Below are 14,288 nucleotides of genomic sequence, written 5' to 3'. Positions count from 1 at the left end.
ATGTAGATTGTAGTAGATCACCGCAGCAGATTTCAGTCGATGTAGATTGTAGGAGATCACCGCAGCAGATTTCAGTCGATGTAGATTGTAGTAGATCACCGCAGCAGATTTCAGTCGATGTAGATTGTAGGAGATCACCGCAGCAGATTTCAGTCGATGTAGATTGTAGTAGATCGCCGCAGCAGATTTCAGTCGATGTAGATTGTAGTAGATCACCACAGCAGATTTCAGTCGATGTAGATTGTAGTAGATCACCGCAGCAGATTTCAGTCGATGCAGATTGGAGTAGATCACCACAGCAGATTTCAGTCGATGTAGATTGTAGTGGATCACCACAGCAGATTTCAGTCGATGTAGATTGTAGTAGATCACCACAGCAGATTTCAGTCGATGTAGATTGTCGTAGATCACCACAGCAGATTTCAGTCGATGTAGATTGTAGGAGATCACCGCAGCAGATTTCAGTCGATGTAGATTGTAGTAGATCGCCGCAGCAGATTTCAGTCGATGTAGATTGTAGTAGATCACCACAGCAGATTTCAGTCGATGCAGATTGTAGGAGATCACCGCAGCAGATTTCAGTCGATGTAGATTGTAGTAGATCATCACAGCAGATTTCAGTCGATGTAGATTGTAGTAGATCACTGCAGCAGATTTCAGTCGATGTAGATTGTAGGAGATCACCACAGCAGATTTCAGTCGATGTAGATTGTAGTAGATCATCACAGCAGATTTCAGTCGATGTAGATTGTAGTAGATCACTGCAGCAGATTTCAGTCGATGTAGATTGTAGTAGATCACCACAGCAGATTTCAGTCGATGTATATTGTAGTGGATCACCACAGCAGATTTCAGTCGATCTGGATTGTAGTAGATCACCACAGCAGATTTCAGTCGATGTAGATTGTAGGAGATCACCACAGCAGATTTCATTCGATCTGGATTGTCGGAGATCACCACAGCAGATTTCAGTCGATGTAGATTGTAGTAGATCACCACAGCATATTTCAGTGGATGTAGATTGTAGTAGATCACCACAGCAGATTTCATTCGATCTGGATTGTCGGAGATCACCGCAGCAGATTTCAGTCGATGTAGATTGTAGTAGATCACCACAGCAGATTTCAGTCGATGTAGATTGTAGTAGATCACCACAGCAGATTTCAGTCGATGTAGATTGTAGTAGATCACCACAGCAGATTTCAGTCGATGTAGATTGTAGTAGATCACCACAGCAGATTTCAGCCGATGTAGATTGTAGTAGATCACCACAGCAGATTTCAGTCGATGTAGATTGTAGTAGATCACCACAGCAGATTTCAGTCGATGTAGATTGTAGGAGATCACCGCAGCAGATTTCAGTCGATCTGGATTGTAGGAGATCACCACAGCAGATTTCATTCGATCTGGATTGTCGGAGATCACCACAGCAGATTTCAGTCGATGTAGATTGTAGTAGATCACCACAGCATATTTCAGTGGATGTAGATTGTAGTAGATCACCACAGCAGATTTCATTCGATCTGGATTGTCGGAGATCACCACAGCAGATTTCAGTCGATGTAGATTGTAGTAGATCACCACAGCAGATTTCAGTCGATGTAGATTGTAGTAGATCACCACAGCAGATTTCAGCCGATGTAGATTGTAGTAGATCACCACAGCAGATTTCAGTCGATGTAGATTGTAGGAGATCACCACAGCAGATTTCAGTCGATGTAGATTGTAGGAGATCACCGCAGCAGATTTCAGTCGATCTGGATTGTAGTAGATCACCACAGCAGATTTCAGTCGATGTAGATTGTAGGAGATCACCGCAGCAGATTTCAGTCAATGTAGATTGTAGGAGATCACCGCAGCAGATTTCAGTCGATCTGGATTGTCGGAGATCACCACAGCAGATTTCAGTCGATGTAGATTGTAGTAGATCACCACAGCAGATTTCAGTCGATGTAGATTGTAGTAGATCACCGCAGCAGATTTCAGTCGATGTAGATTGTAGGAGATCACCGCAGCAGATTTCAGTCGATGTAGATTGTAGGAGATCACCGCAGCAGATTTCAGTCGATGTAGATTGTAGTAGATCGCCGCAGCAGATTTCAGTCGATGTAGATTGTAGTAGATCACCACAGCAGATTTCAGTCGATGTAGATTGTAGTAGATCACCGCAGCAGATTTCAGTCGATGCAGATTGGAGTAGATCACCACAGCAGATTTCAGTCGATGTAGATTGTAGTGGATCACCACAGCAGATTTCAGTCGATGTAGATTGTAGTAGATCACCACAGCAGATTTCAGTCGATGTAGATTGTCGTAGATCACCACAGCAGATTTCAGTCGATCTGGATTGTAGGAGATCACCGCAGCAGATTTCAGTCAATGTAGATTGTAGTAGATCACCACAGCAGATTTCAGTCGATGTAGATTGTCGTAGATCACCACAGCAGATTTCAGTCGATGTAGATTGTAGTAGATCACCGCAGCAGATTTCAGTCGATGTAGATTGTAGGAGATCACCGCAGCATATTTCAGTCGATGTAGATTGTAGTAGATCGCCGCAGCAGATTTCAGTCGATGTAGATTGTAGTGGATCACCACAGCAGATTTCAGTCGATGTAGATTGTAGTAGATCACCACAGCAGATTTCAGTCGATGTAGATTGTAGTAGATCATCACAGCAGATTTCAGTCGATGTAGATTGTAGTAGATCACTGCAGCAGATTTCAGTCGATGTAGATTGTAGTAGATCATCACAGCAGATTTCAGTCGATGTAGATTGTAGTAGATCATCACAGCAGATTTCAGTCGATGTAGATTGTAGTAGATCACCACAGCAGATTTCAGTCGATGTATATTGTAGTGGATCACCACAGCAGATTTCAGTCGATCTGGATTGTACTAGATCACCACAGCAGATTTCAGTCGATGTATATTGTAGTGGATCACCACAGCAGATTTCAGTCGATGTAGATTGTAGGAGATCACCACAGCAGATTTCAGTCGATCTGGATTGTACTAGATCACCACCGCAGATTTCAGTCGATGTAGATTGTAGGAGATCACCACAGCAGATTTCAGTCGATGTAGATTGTAGGAGATCATCACAGCAGATTTCAGTCGATCTGGATTGTACTAGATCACCACAGCAGATTTCAGTCGATGTATATTGTAGTGGATCACCACAGCAGATTTCAGTCGATCTGGATTGTACTAGATCACCACAGCAGATTTCAGTCGATGTATATTGTAGTGGATCACCACAGCAGATTTCAGTCGATGTAGATTGTAGGAGATCACCACAGCAGATTTCAGTCGATCTGGATTGTACTAGATCACCACCGCAGATTTCAGTCGATGTAGATTGTAGGAGATCACCACAGCAGATTTCAGTCGATGTAGATTGTAGGAGATCATCACAGCAGATTTCAGTCGATCTGGATTGTACTAGATCACCACAGCAGATTTCAGTCGATGTATATTGTAGTGGATCACCACAGCAGATTTCAGTCGATCTGGATTGTACTAGATCACCACAGCAGATTTCAGTCGATGTATATTGTAGTGGATCACCACAGCAGATTTCAGTCGATGTAGATTGTAGTAGATCACCACAGCAGATTTCAGTCGATGTAGATTGTAGTAGATCACCACAGCAGATTTCAGTCGATGTAGATTGTAGTAGATCACCACAGCAGATTTCAGTCGATGTAGATTGTAGGAGATCACCACAGCAGATTTCAGTCGATGTAAATTGTAGTAGATCATCACAGCAGATTTCAGTCGATGTAGATTGTAGGAGATCACCACAGCAGATTTCAGTCGATGTAGATTGTAGTAGATCACCGCAGCAGATTTCAGTCGATGTAGATTGTAGGAGATCACCACAGCAGATTTCAGTCGATGTAGATTGTAGGAGATCACCGCAGCAGATTTCAGTCGATCTGGATTGTCGGAGATCACCACAGCAGATTTCAGTCGATGTAGATTGTAGTAGATCACCGCAGCAGATTTCAGTCGATGTAGATTGTAGGAGATCACCGCAGCAGATTTCAGTCGATGTAGATTGTAGTAGATCACCGCAGCAGATTTCAGTCGATGTAGATTGTAGGAGATCACCGCAGCAGATTTCAGTCGATGTAGATTGTAGTAGATCGCCGCAGCAGATTTCAGTCGATGCAGATTGTAGTAGATCACCACAGCAGATTTCAGTCGATGTAGATTGTAGTAGATCACCGCAGCAGATTTCAGTCGATCTGGATTGTCGGAGATCACCACAGCAGATTTCAGTCGATGTAGATTGTAGTAGATCACCACAGCAGATTTCAGTCGATGTAGATTGTAGTAGATCACCGCAGCAGATTTCAGTCGATGTAGATTGTAGGAGATCACCGCAGCAGATTTCAGTCGATGTAGATTGTAGTAGATCACCGCAGCAGATTTCAGTCGATGCAGATTGGAGTAGATCACCACAGCAGATTTCAGTCGATGTAGATTGTAGTAGATCACCACAGCAGATTTCAGTCGATGCAGATTGTAGTAGATCACCACAGCAGATTTCAGTCGATGTAGATTGTAGTGGATCACCACAGCAGATTTCAGTCGATGTAGATTGTAGTAGATCACCACAGCAGATTTCAGTCGATGTAGATTGTAGTAGATCACCACAGCAGATTTCAGTCGATGTAGATTGTAGGAGATCACCGCAGCAGATTTCAGTCGATGTAGATTGTAGTAGATCACCGCAGCAGATTTCAGTCGATGTAGATTGTAGTAGATCACCACAGCAGATTTCAGTCGATGTAGATTGTAGGAGATCACCGCAGCAGATTTCAGTCGATGTAGATTGTAGTAGATCACCACAGCAGATTTCAGTCGATGTAGATTGTAGTAGATCACCACAGCAGATTTCAGTCGATGTAGATTGTAGTAGATCACCGCAGCAGATTTCAGTCGATGTAGATTGTAGTAGATCACCACAGCAGATTTCAGTCGATGTAGATTGTAGGAGATCACCACAGCAGATTTCAGTCGATGTAGATTGTAGTAGATCATCACAGCAGATTTCAGTCGATGTAGATTGTAGTAGATCACCACAGCAGATTTCAGTCGATGTAGATTGTAGTAGATCACCACAGCAGATTTCAGTCGATGTAGATTGTAGTAGATCACCACAGCAGATTTCAGTCGATGTAGATTGTAGGAGATCACCGCAGCAGATTTCAGTCGATCTGGATTGTAGGAGATCACCACAGCAGATTTCAGTCGATGTAGATTGTAGTAGATCACCGCAGCAGATTTCAGTCGATGTAGATTGTAGTAGATCACCGCAGCAGATTTCAGTCGATGTAGATTGTAGTAGATCACCGCAGCAGATTTCAGTCGATGTAGATTGTAGTAGATCACCGCAGCAGATTTCAGTCGATGTAGATTGTAGTAGATCACCGCAGCAGATTTCAGTCGATGTAGATTGTAGTAGATCACCACAGCAGATTTCAGTCGATGTAGATTGTAGTAGATCACCGCAGCAGATTTCAGTCGATCTGGATTGTCGGAGATCACCACAGCAGATTTCAGTCGATGTAGATTGTAGTAGATCACCACAGCAGATTTCAGTCGATGTAGATTGTAGTAGATCACCGCAGCAGATTTCAGTCGATGTAGATTGTAGGAGATCACCGCAGCAGATTTCAGTCGATGTAGATTGTAGTAGATCACCGCAGCAGATTTCAGTCGATGTAGATTGTAGTAGATCACCGCAGCAGATTTCAGTCGATGTAGATTGTAGTAGATCACCGCAGCAGATTTCAGTCGATGAAGTTTGTAGTAGATCACAGCAGTAGATTTCAGTCGATGTAGATTGTAGTAGATCACCACAGCAGATTTCAGTCGATGTCGATTGTAGTAGATCACCACAACAGATTTCAGTCGATGTAGATTGTAGTGGATCACCACAGCAGATTTCAGACGATGTATATTGTAGTAGATCACCACAACAGATTTCAGTCGATGTAGATTGTAGTAGATCACCACAGCAGATTTCAGTCGATCTGGATTGTAGGAGATCACCGCAGCAGATTTCAGTCGATCTGGATTGTACTAGATCACCACAGCAGATTTCAGTCGATGTAGATTGTAGTAGATCACCACAGCAGATTTCAGTCGATGTATATTGTAGTGGATCACCACAGCAGATTTCAGTCGATGTAGATTGTAGGAGATCACCGCAGCAGATTTCAGTCGATGTAGATTGTAGTAGATCACCGCAGCAGATTTCAGTCGATGTAGATTGTAGGAGATCACCGCAGCAGATTTCAGTCGATGTAGATTGTAGTAGATCGCCGCAGCAGATTTCAGTCGATGTAGATTGTAGTAGATCACCACAGCAGATTTCAGTCGATGTAGATTGTAGTAGATCACCGCAGCAGATTTCAGTCGATGCAGATTGGAGTAGATCACCACAGCAGATTTCAGTCGATGTAGATTGTAGGAGATCACCACAGCAGATTTCAGTCGATGTAGATTGTAGTAGATCACCACAGCAGATTTCAGTCGATGTAGATTGTAGTAGATCACCACAGCAGATTTCAGTCGATGTAGATTGTAGGAGATCACCACAGCAGATTTCAGTCGATGTAGATTGTAGTAGATCACCGCAGCAGATTTCAGTCGATGTAGATTGTAGTAGATCACCACAGCAGATTTCAGTCGATGTAGATTGTAGGAGATCACCACAGCAGATTTCAGTCGATGTAGATTGTAGTAGATCACCACAGCAGATTTCAGTCGATGTAGATTGTAGGAGATCACCACAGCAGATTTCAGTCGATGTAGATTGTAGGAGATCACCACAGCAGATTTCAGTCGATGTAGATTGTAGTAGATCACCACAGCAGATTTCAGTCGATGTAGATTGTAGTAGATCACCACAGCAGATTTCAGTCGATGTAGATTGTAGTAGATCACCACAGCAGATTTCAGTCGATGTATATTGTAGTGGATCACCACAGCAGATTTCAGTCGATCTGGATTGTAGTAGATCACCACAGCAGATTTCAGTCGATGTAGATTGTAGTAGATCACCACAGCAGATTTCAGTCGATCTGGATTGTAGGAGATCACCACAGCAGATTTCAGTCGATGTAGATTGTAGTAGATCACCACAGCAGATTTCAGTCGATGTAGATTGTAGTAGATCACCACAGCAGATTTCAGTCGATCTGGATTGTCGGAGATCTCCGCAGCAGATTTCAGTCGATGTAGATTGTAGTAGATCACCACAGCAGATTTCAGTCGATGTAGATTGTAGTAGATCACCACAGCAGATTTCAGTCGATGTAGATTGTAGTAGATCACCACAGCAGATTTCAGTCGATGTAGATTGTAGTAGATCACCACAGCAGATTTCAGTCGATGTAGATTGTAGTAGATCACCACAGCAGATTTCAGTCGATGTAGATTGTAGTAGATCACCACAGCAGATTTCAGTCGATGTAGATTGTAGGAGATCACCGCAGCAGATTTCAGTCGATCTGGATTGTAGGAGATCACCACAGCAGATTTCATTCGATCTGGATTGTCGGAGATCACCACAGCAGATTTCAGTCGATGTAGATTGTAGTAGATCACCACAGCATATTTCAGTGGATGTAGATTGTAGTAGATCACCACAGCAGATTTCAGTCGATCTGGATTGTCGGAGATCACCACAGCAGATTTCAGTCGATGTAGATTGTAGTAGATCACCACAGCAGATTTCAGTCGATGTAGATTGTAGTAGATCACCACAGCAGATTTCAGCCGATGTAGATTGTAGTAGATCACCACAGCAGATTTCAGTCGATGTAGATTGTAGGAGATCACCACAGCAGATTTCAGTCGATGTAGATTGTAGGAGATCACCGCAGCAGATTTCAGTCGATCTGGATTGTAGTAGATCACCACAGCAGATTTCAGTCGATGTAGATTGTAGGAGATCACCGCAGCAGATTTCAGTCAATGTAGATTGTAGGAGATCACCGCAGCAGATTTCAGTCGATCTGGATTGTCGGAGATCACCACAGCAGATTTCAGTCGATGTAGATTGTAGTAGATCACCACAGCAGATTTCAGTCGATGTAGATTGTAGTAGATCACCGCAGCAGATTTCAGTCGATGTAGATTGTAGGAGATCACCGCAGCAGATTTCAGTCGATGTAGATTGTAGGAGATCACCGCAGCAGATTTCAGTCGATGTAGATTGTAGTAGATCACCGCAGCAGATTTCAGTCGATGTAGATTGTAGTAGATCACCACAGCAGATTTCAGTCGATGTAGATTGTAGTAGATCACCGCAGCAGATTTCAGTCGATGCAGATTGGAGTAGATCACCACAGCAGATTTCAGTCGATGTAGATTGTAGTGGATCACCACAGCAGATTTCAGTCGATGTAGATTGTAGTAGATCACCACAGCAGATTTCAGTCGATGTAGATTGTCGTAGATCACCACAGCAGATTTCAGTCGATCTGGATTGTAGGAGATCACCGCAGCAGATTTCAGTCAATGTAGATTGTAGTAGATCACCACAGCAGATTTCAGTCGATGTAGATTGTCGTAGATCACCACAGCAGATTTCAGTCGATGTAGATTGTAGTAGATCACCGCAGCAGATTTCAGTCGATGTAGATTGTAGGAGATCACCGCAGCATATTTCAGTCGATGTAGATTGTAGTAGATCGCCGCAGCAGATTTCAGTCGATGTAGATTGTAGTGGATCACCACAGCAGATTTCAGTCGATGTAGATTGTAGTAGATCACCACAGCAGATTTCAGTCGATGTAGATTGTAGTAGATCGCCGCAGCAGATTTCAGTCGATGTAGATTGTAGTAGATCACCACAGCAGATTTCAGTCGATGTAGATTGTAGTAGATCACCGCAGCAGATTTCAGTCGATGCAGATTGGAGTAGATCACCACAGCAGATTTCAGTCGATGTATATTGTAGTGGATCACCACAGCAGATTTCAGTCGATCTGGATTGTACTAGATCACCACAGCAGATTTCAGTCGATGTATATTGTAGTGGATCACCACAGCAGATTTCAGTCGATGTAGATTGTAGGAGATCACCACAGCAGATTTCAGTCGATCTGGATTGTACTAGATCACCACCGCAGATTTCAGTCGATGTAGATTGTAGGAGATCACCACAGCAGATTTCAGTCGATGTAGATTGTAGGAGATCATCACAGCAGATTTCAGTCGATCTGGATTGTACTAGATCACCACAGCAGATTTCAGTCGATGTATATTGTAGTGGATCACCACAGCAGATTTCAGTCGATCTGGATTGTACTAGATTACCACAGCAGATTTCAGTCGATGTATATTGTAGTGGATCACCGCAGCAGATTTCAGTCGATGTATATTGTAGTGGATCACCACAGCAGATTTCAGTCGATGTAGATTGTAGTAGATCACCACAGCAGATTTCAGTCGATGTAGATTGTAGTAGATCACCACAGCAGATTTCAGTCGATGTAGATTGTAGTAGATCACCACAGCAGATTTCAGTCGATGCAGATTGTAGGAGATCACCACAGCAGATTTCAGTCGATGTAAATTGTAGTAGATCATCACAGCAGATTTCAGTCGATGTAGATTGTAGTAGATCACCACAGCAGATTTCAGTCGATGTAGATTGTAGTAGATCACCACAGCAGATTTCAGTCGATGTAGATTGTAGTAGATCACCACAGCAGATTTCAGTCGATGTAGATTGTAGTAGATCACCACAGCAGATTTCAGTCGATCTGGATTGTACTAGATCACCACAGCAGATTTCAGTCGATGTAGATTGTAGTAGATCACCACAGCAGATTTCAGTCGATGTAGATTGTAGTAGATCACCGCAGCAGATTTCAGTCGATGTAGATTGTAGGAGATCACCGCAGCAGATTTCAGTCGATGTAGATTGTAGTAGATCACCACAGCAGATTTCAGTCGATGTAGATTGTAGTAGATCACCACAGCAGATTTCAGTCGATGTATATTGTAGGAGATCACCGCAGCAGATTTCAGTCGATGTATATTGTAGTGGATCACCACAGCAGATTTCAGTCGATGTAGATTGTAGTAGATCACCACAGCAGATTTCAGTCGATGTAGATTGTAGTAGATCACCACAGCAGATTTCAGTCGATGTAGATTGTAGTAGATCACCACAGCAGATTTCAGTCGATGTAGATTGTAGGAGATCACCACAGCAGATTTCAGTCGATGTAAATTGTAGTAGATCATCACAGCAGATTTCAGTCGATGTAGATTGTAGTAGATCACCACAGCAGATTTCAGTCGATGTAGATTGTAGTAGATCACCACAGCAGATTTCAGTCGATGTAGATTGTAGTGGATCACCGCAGCAGATTTCAGTCGATGTAGATTGTAGTAGATCACCACAGCAGATTTCAGTCGATGTAGATTGTAGGAGATCACCACAGCAGATTTCAGTCGATGTAAATTGTAGTAGATCATCACAGCAGATTTCAGTCGATGTAGATTGTAGGAGATCACCACAGCAGATTTCAGTCGATGTAGATTGTAGTAGATCACCGCAGCAGATTTCAGTCGATGTAGATTGTAGGAGATCACCACAGCAGATTTCAGTCGATGTAGATTGTAGGAGATCACCGCAGCAGATTTCAGTCGATCTGGATTGTCGGAGATCACCACAGCAGATTTCAGTCGATGTAGATTGTAGTAGATCACCGCAGCAGATTTCAGTCGATGTAGATTGTAGGAGATCACCGCAGCAGATTTCAGTCGATGTAGATTGTAGTAGATCACCGCAGCAGATTTCAGTCGATGTAGATTGTAGGAGATCACCGCAGCAGATTTCAGTCGATGTAGATTGTAGTAGATCGCCGCAGCAGATTTCAGTCGATGCAGATTGTAGTAGATCACCACAGCAGATTTCAGTCGATGTAGATTGTAGTAGATCACCGCAGCAGATTTCAGTCGATCTGGATTGTCGGAGATCACCACAGCAGATTTCAGTCGATGTAGATTGTAGTAGATCACCACAGCAGATTTCAGTCGATGTAGATTGTAGTAGATCACCGCAGCAGATTTCAGTCGATGTAGATTGTAGGAGATCACCGCAGCAGATTTCAGTCGATGTAGATTGTAGTAGATCACCGCAGCAGATTTCAGTCGATGTAGATTGTAGGAGATCACCGCAGCAGATTTCAGTCGATGTAGATTGTAGTAGATCGCCGCAGCAGATTTCAGTCGATGTAGATTGTAGTAGATCACCACAGCAGATTTCAGTCGATGTAGATTGTAGTAGATCACCGCAGCAGATTTCAGTCGATGCAGATTGGAGTAGATCACCACAGCAGATTTCAGTCGATGTAGATTGTAGTGGATCACCACAGCAGATTTCAGTCGATGTAGATTGTAGTAGATCACCACAGCAGATTTCAGTCGATGTAGATTGTCGTAGATCACCACAGCAGATTTCAGTCGATCTGGATTGTAGGAGATCACCGCAGCAGATTTCAGTCGATGTATATTGTAGTAGATCACCGCAGCAGATTTCAGTCAATGTAGATTGTAGTAGATCACCACAGCAGATTTCAGTCGATCTGGATTGTAGGAGATCACCGCAGCAGATTTCAGTCGATGTAGATTGTAGGAGATCACCGCAGCAGATTTCAGTCGATGTAGATTGTAGTAGATCACCGCAGCAGATTTCAGTCGATGTAGATTGTAGGAGATCACCGCAGCAGATTTCAGTCGATGTAGATTGTAGTAGATCACCACAGCAGATTTCAGTCGATGTAGATTGTAGTAGATCACCACAGCAGATTTCAGTCGATGTAGATTGTAGTAGATCACCGCAGCAGATTTCAGTCGATGTAGATTGTAGTAGATCACCACAGCAGATTTCAGTCGATGTAGATTGTAGTAGATCACCACAGCAGATTTCAGTCGATGTAGATTGTAGTAGATCACCACAGCAGATTTCAGTCGATGTAGATTGTAGTAGATCACCACAGCAGATTTCAGTCGATGTAGATTGTAGTAGATCACCACAGCAGATTTCAGTCGATGTAGATTGTAGTAGATCACCACAGCAGATTTCAGTCGATGTAGATTGTAGTAGATCACCACAGCAGATTTCAGTCGATGTAGATTGTAGGAGATCACCACAGCAGATTTCAGTCGATGTAGATTGTAGTAGATCACCACAGCAGATTTCAGTCGATGTAGATTGTCGGAGATCTCCGCAGCAGATTTCAGTCGATGTAGATTGTAGTAGATCACCACAGCAGATTTCAGTCGATGTAGATTGTAGTAGATCACTGCAGCAGATTTCAGTCGATGTAGATTGTAGTAGATCACCACAGCAGATTTCAGTCGATGTAGATTGTAGTAGATCACCACAGCAGATTTCAGTCGATCTGGATTGTAGTAGATCACCACAGCAGATTTCAGTCGATGTAGATTGTAGTAGATCACCACAGCAGATTTCAGTCGATCTGGATTGTCGGAGATCTCCGCAGCAGATTTCAGTCGATGTAGATTGTAGTAGATCACCACAGCAGATTTCAGTCGATGTAGATTGTAGTAGATCACCACAGCAGATTTCAGTCGATCTGGATTGTCGGAGATCTCCGCAGCAGATTTCAGTCGATGTAGATTGTAGTAGATCACCACAGCAGATTTCAGTCGATGTAGATTGTAGTAGATCACCACAGCAGATTTCAGTCGATGTAGATTGTAGTAGATCACCACAGCAGATTTCAGTCGATGTAGATTGTAGTAGATCACCACAGCAGATTTCAGTCGATGTAGATTGTAGTAGATCACCACAGCAGATTTCAGTCGATGTAGATTGTAGTAGATCACCACAGCAGATTTCAGTCGATGTAGATTGTAGTAGATCACCACAGCAGATTTCAGTCGATCTGGATTGTAGGAGATCACCACAGCAGATTTCAGTCGATCTGGATTGTCGGAGATCTCCGCAGCAGATTTCAGTCGATGTAGATTGTAGTAGATCACCACAGCAGATTTCAGTCGATGTAGATTGTAGTAGATCACCACAGCAGATTTCAGTCGATCTGGATTGTCGGAGATCTCCACAGCAGATTTCAGTCGATGTATATTGTTGTAGATCACCACAGCAGATTTCAGTCGATGTAGATTGTAGTAGATCACCACAGCAGATTTCAGTCGATGTAGATTGTAGTAGATCACCACAGCAGATTTCAGTCGATGTAGATTGTAGGAGATCACCACAGCAGATTTCAGTCGATGTAGATTGTAGGAGATCACCGCAGCAGATTTCAGTCGATCTGGATTGTAGTAGATCACCACAGCAGATTTCAGTCGATGTAGATTGTAGGAGATCACCGCAGCAGATTTCAGTCGATGTAGATTGTAGGAGATCACCGCAGCAGATTTCAGTCGATCTGGATTGTCGGAGATCACCACAGCAGATTTCAGTCGATGTAGATTGTAGTAGATCACCACAGCAGATTTCAGTCGATGTAGATTGTAGTAGATCACCGCAGCAGATTTCAGTCGATGTAGATTGTAGGAGATCACCGCAGCAGATTTCAGTCGATGTAGATTGTAGTAGATCACCGCAGCAGATTTCAGTCGATGTAGATTGTAGTAGATCACCGCAGCAGATTTCAGTCGATGTAGATTGTAGTAGATCACCACAGCAGATTTCAGTCGATGTAGATTGTAGTAGATCACCGCAGCAGATTTCAGTCGATGCAGATTGGAGTAGATCACCACAGCAGATTTCAGTCGATGTAGATTGTAGTGGATCACCACAGCAGATTTCAGTCGATGTAGATTGTAGTAGATCACCACAGCAGATTTCAGTCGATGTAGATTGTAGTAGATCACCACAGCAGATTTCAGTCGATCTGGATTGTAGGAGATCACCGCAGCAGATTTCAGTCGATGTAGATTGTAGTAGATCACCACAGCAGATTTCAGTCGATGTAGATTGTAGTAGATCACCACAGCAGATTTCAGTCGATGTAGATTGTAGTAGATCACCGCAGCAGATTTCAGTCGATGTAGATTGTAGGAGATCACCGCAGCAGATTTCAGTCGATGTAGATTGTAGTAGATCACCGCAGCAGATTTCAGTCGATGTAGATTGTAGTAGATCACCACAGCAGATTTCAGTCGATGTAGATTGTAGTAGATCACCACAGCAGATTTCAGTCGATGTAGATTGTAGTAGATCACCGCAGCAGATTTCAGTCGATGTAGATTGTAGT

This window comes from Eptatretus burgeri, chromosome 22 (genome assembly GCF_056783735.1).
Source record: "Eptatretus burgeri isolate ZD-2024b chromosome 22, Ebu_testis_v1, whole genome shotgun sequence".
NCBI lineage: Eukaryota > Metazoa > Chordata > Myxini > Myxiniformes > Myxinidae > Eptatretus > Eptatretus burgeri.
This window is presented reverse-complemented; position numbering follows the sequence as displayed.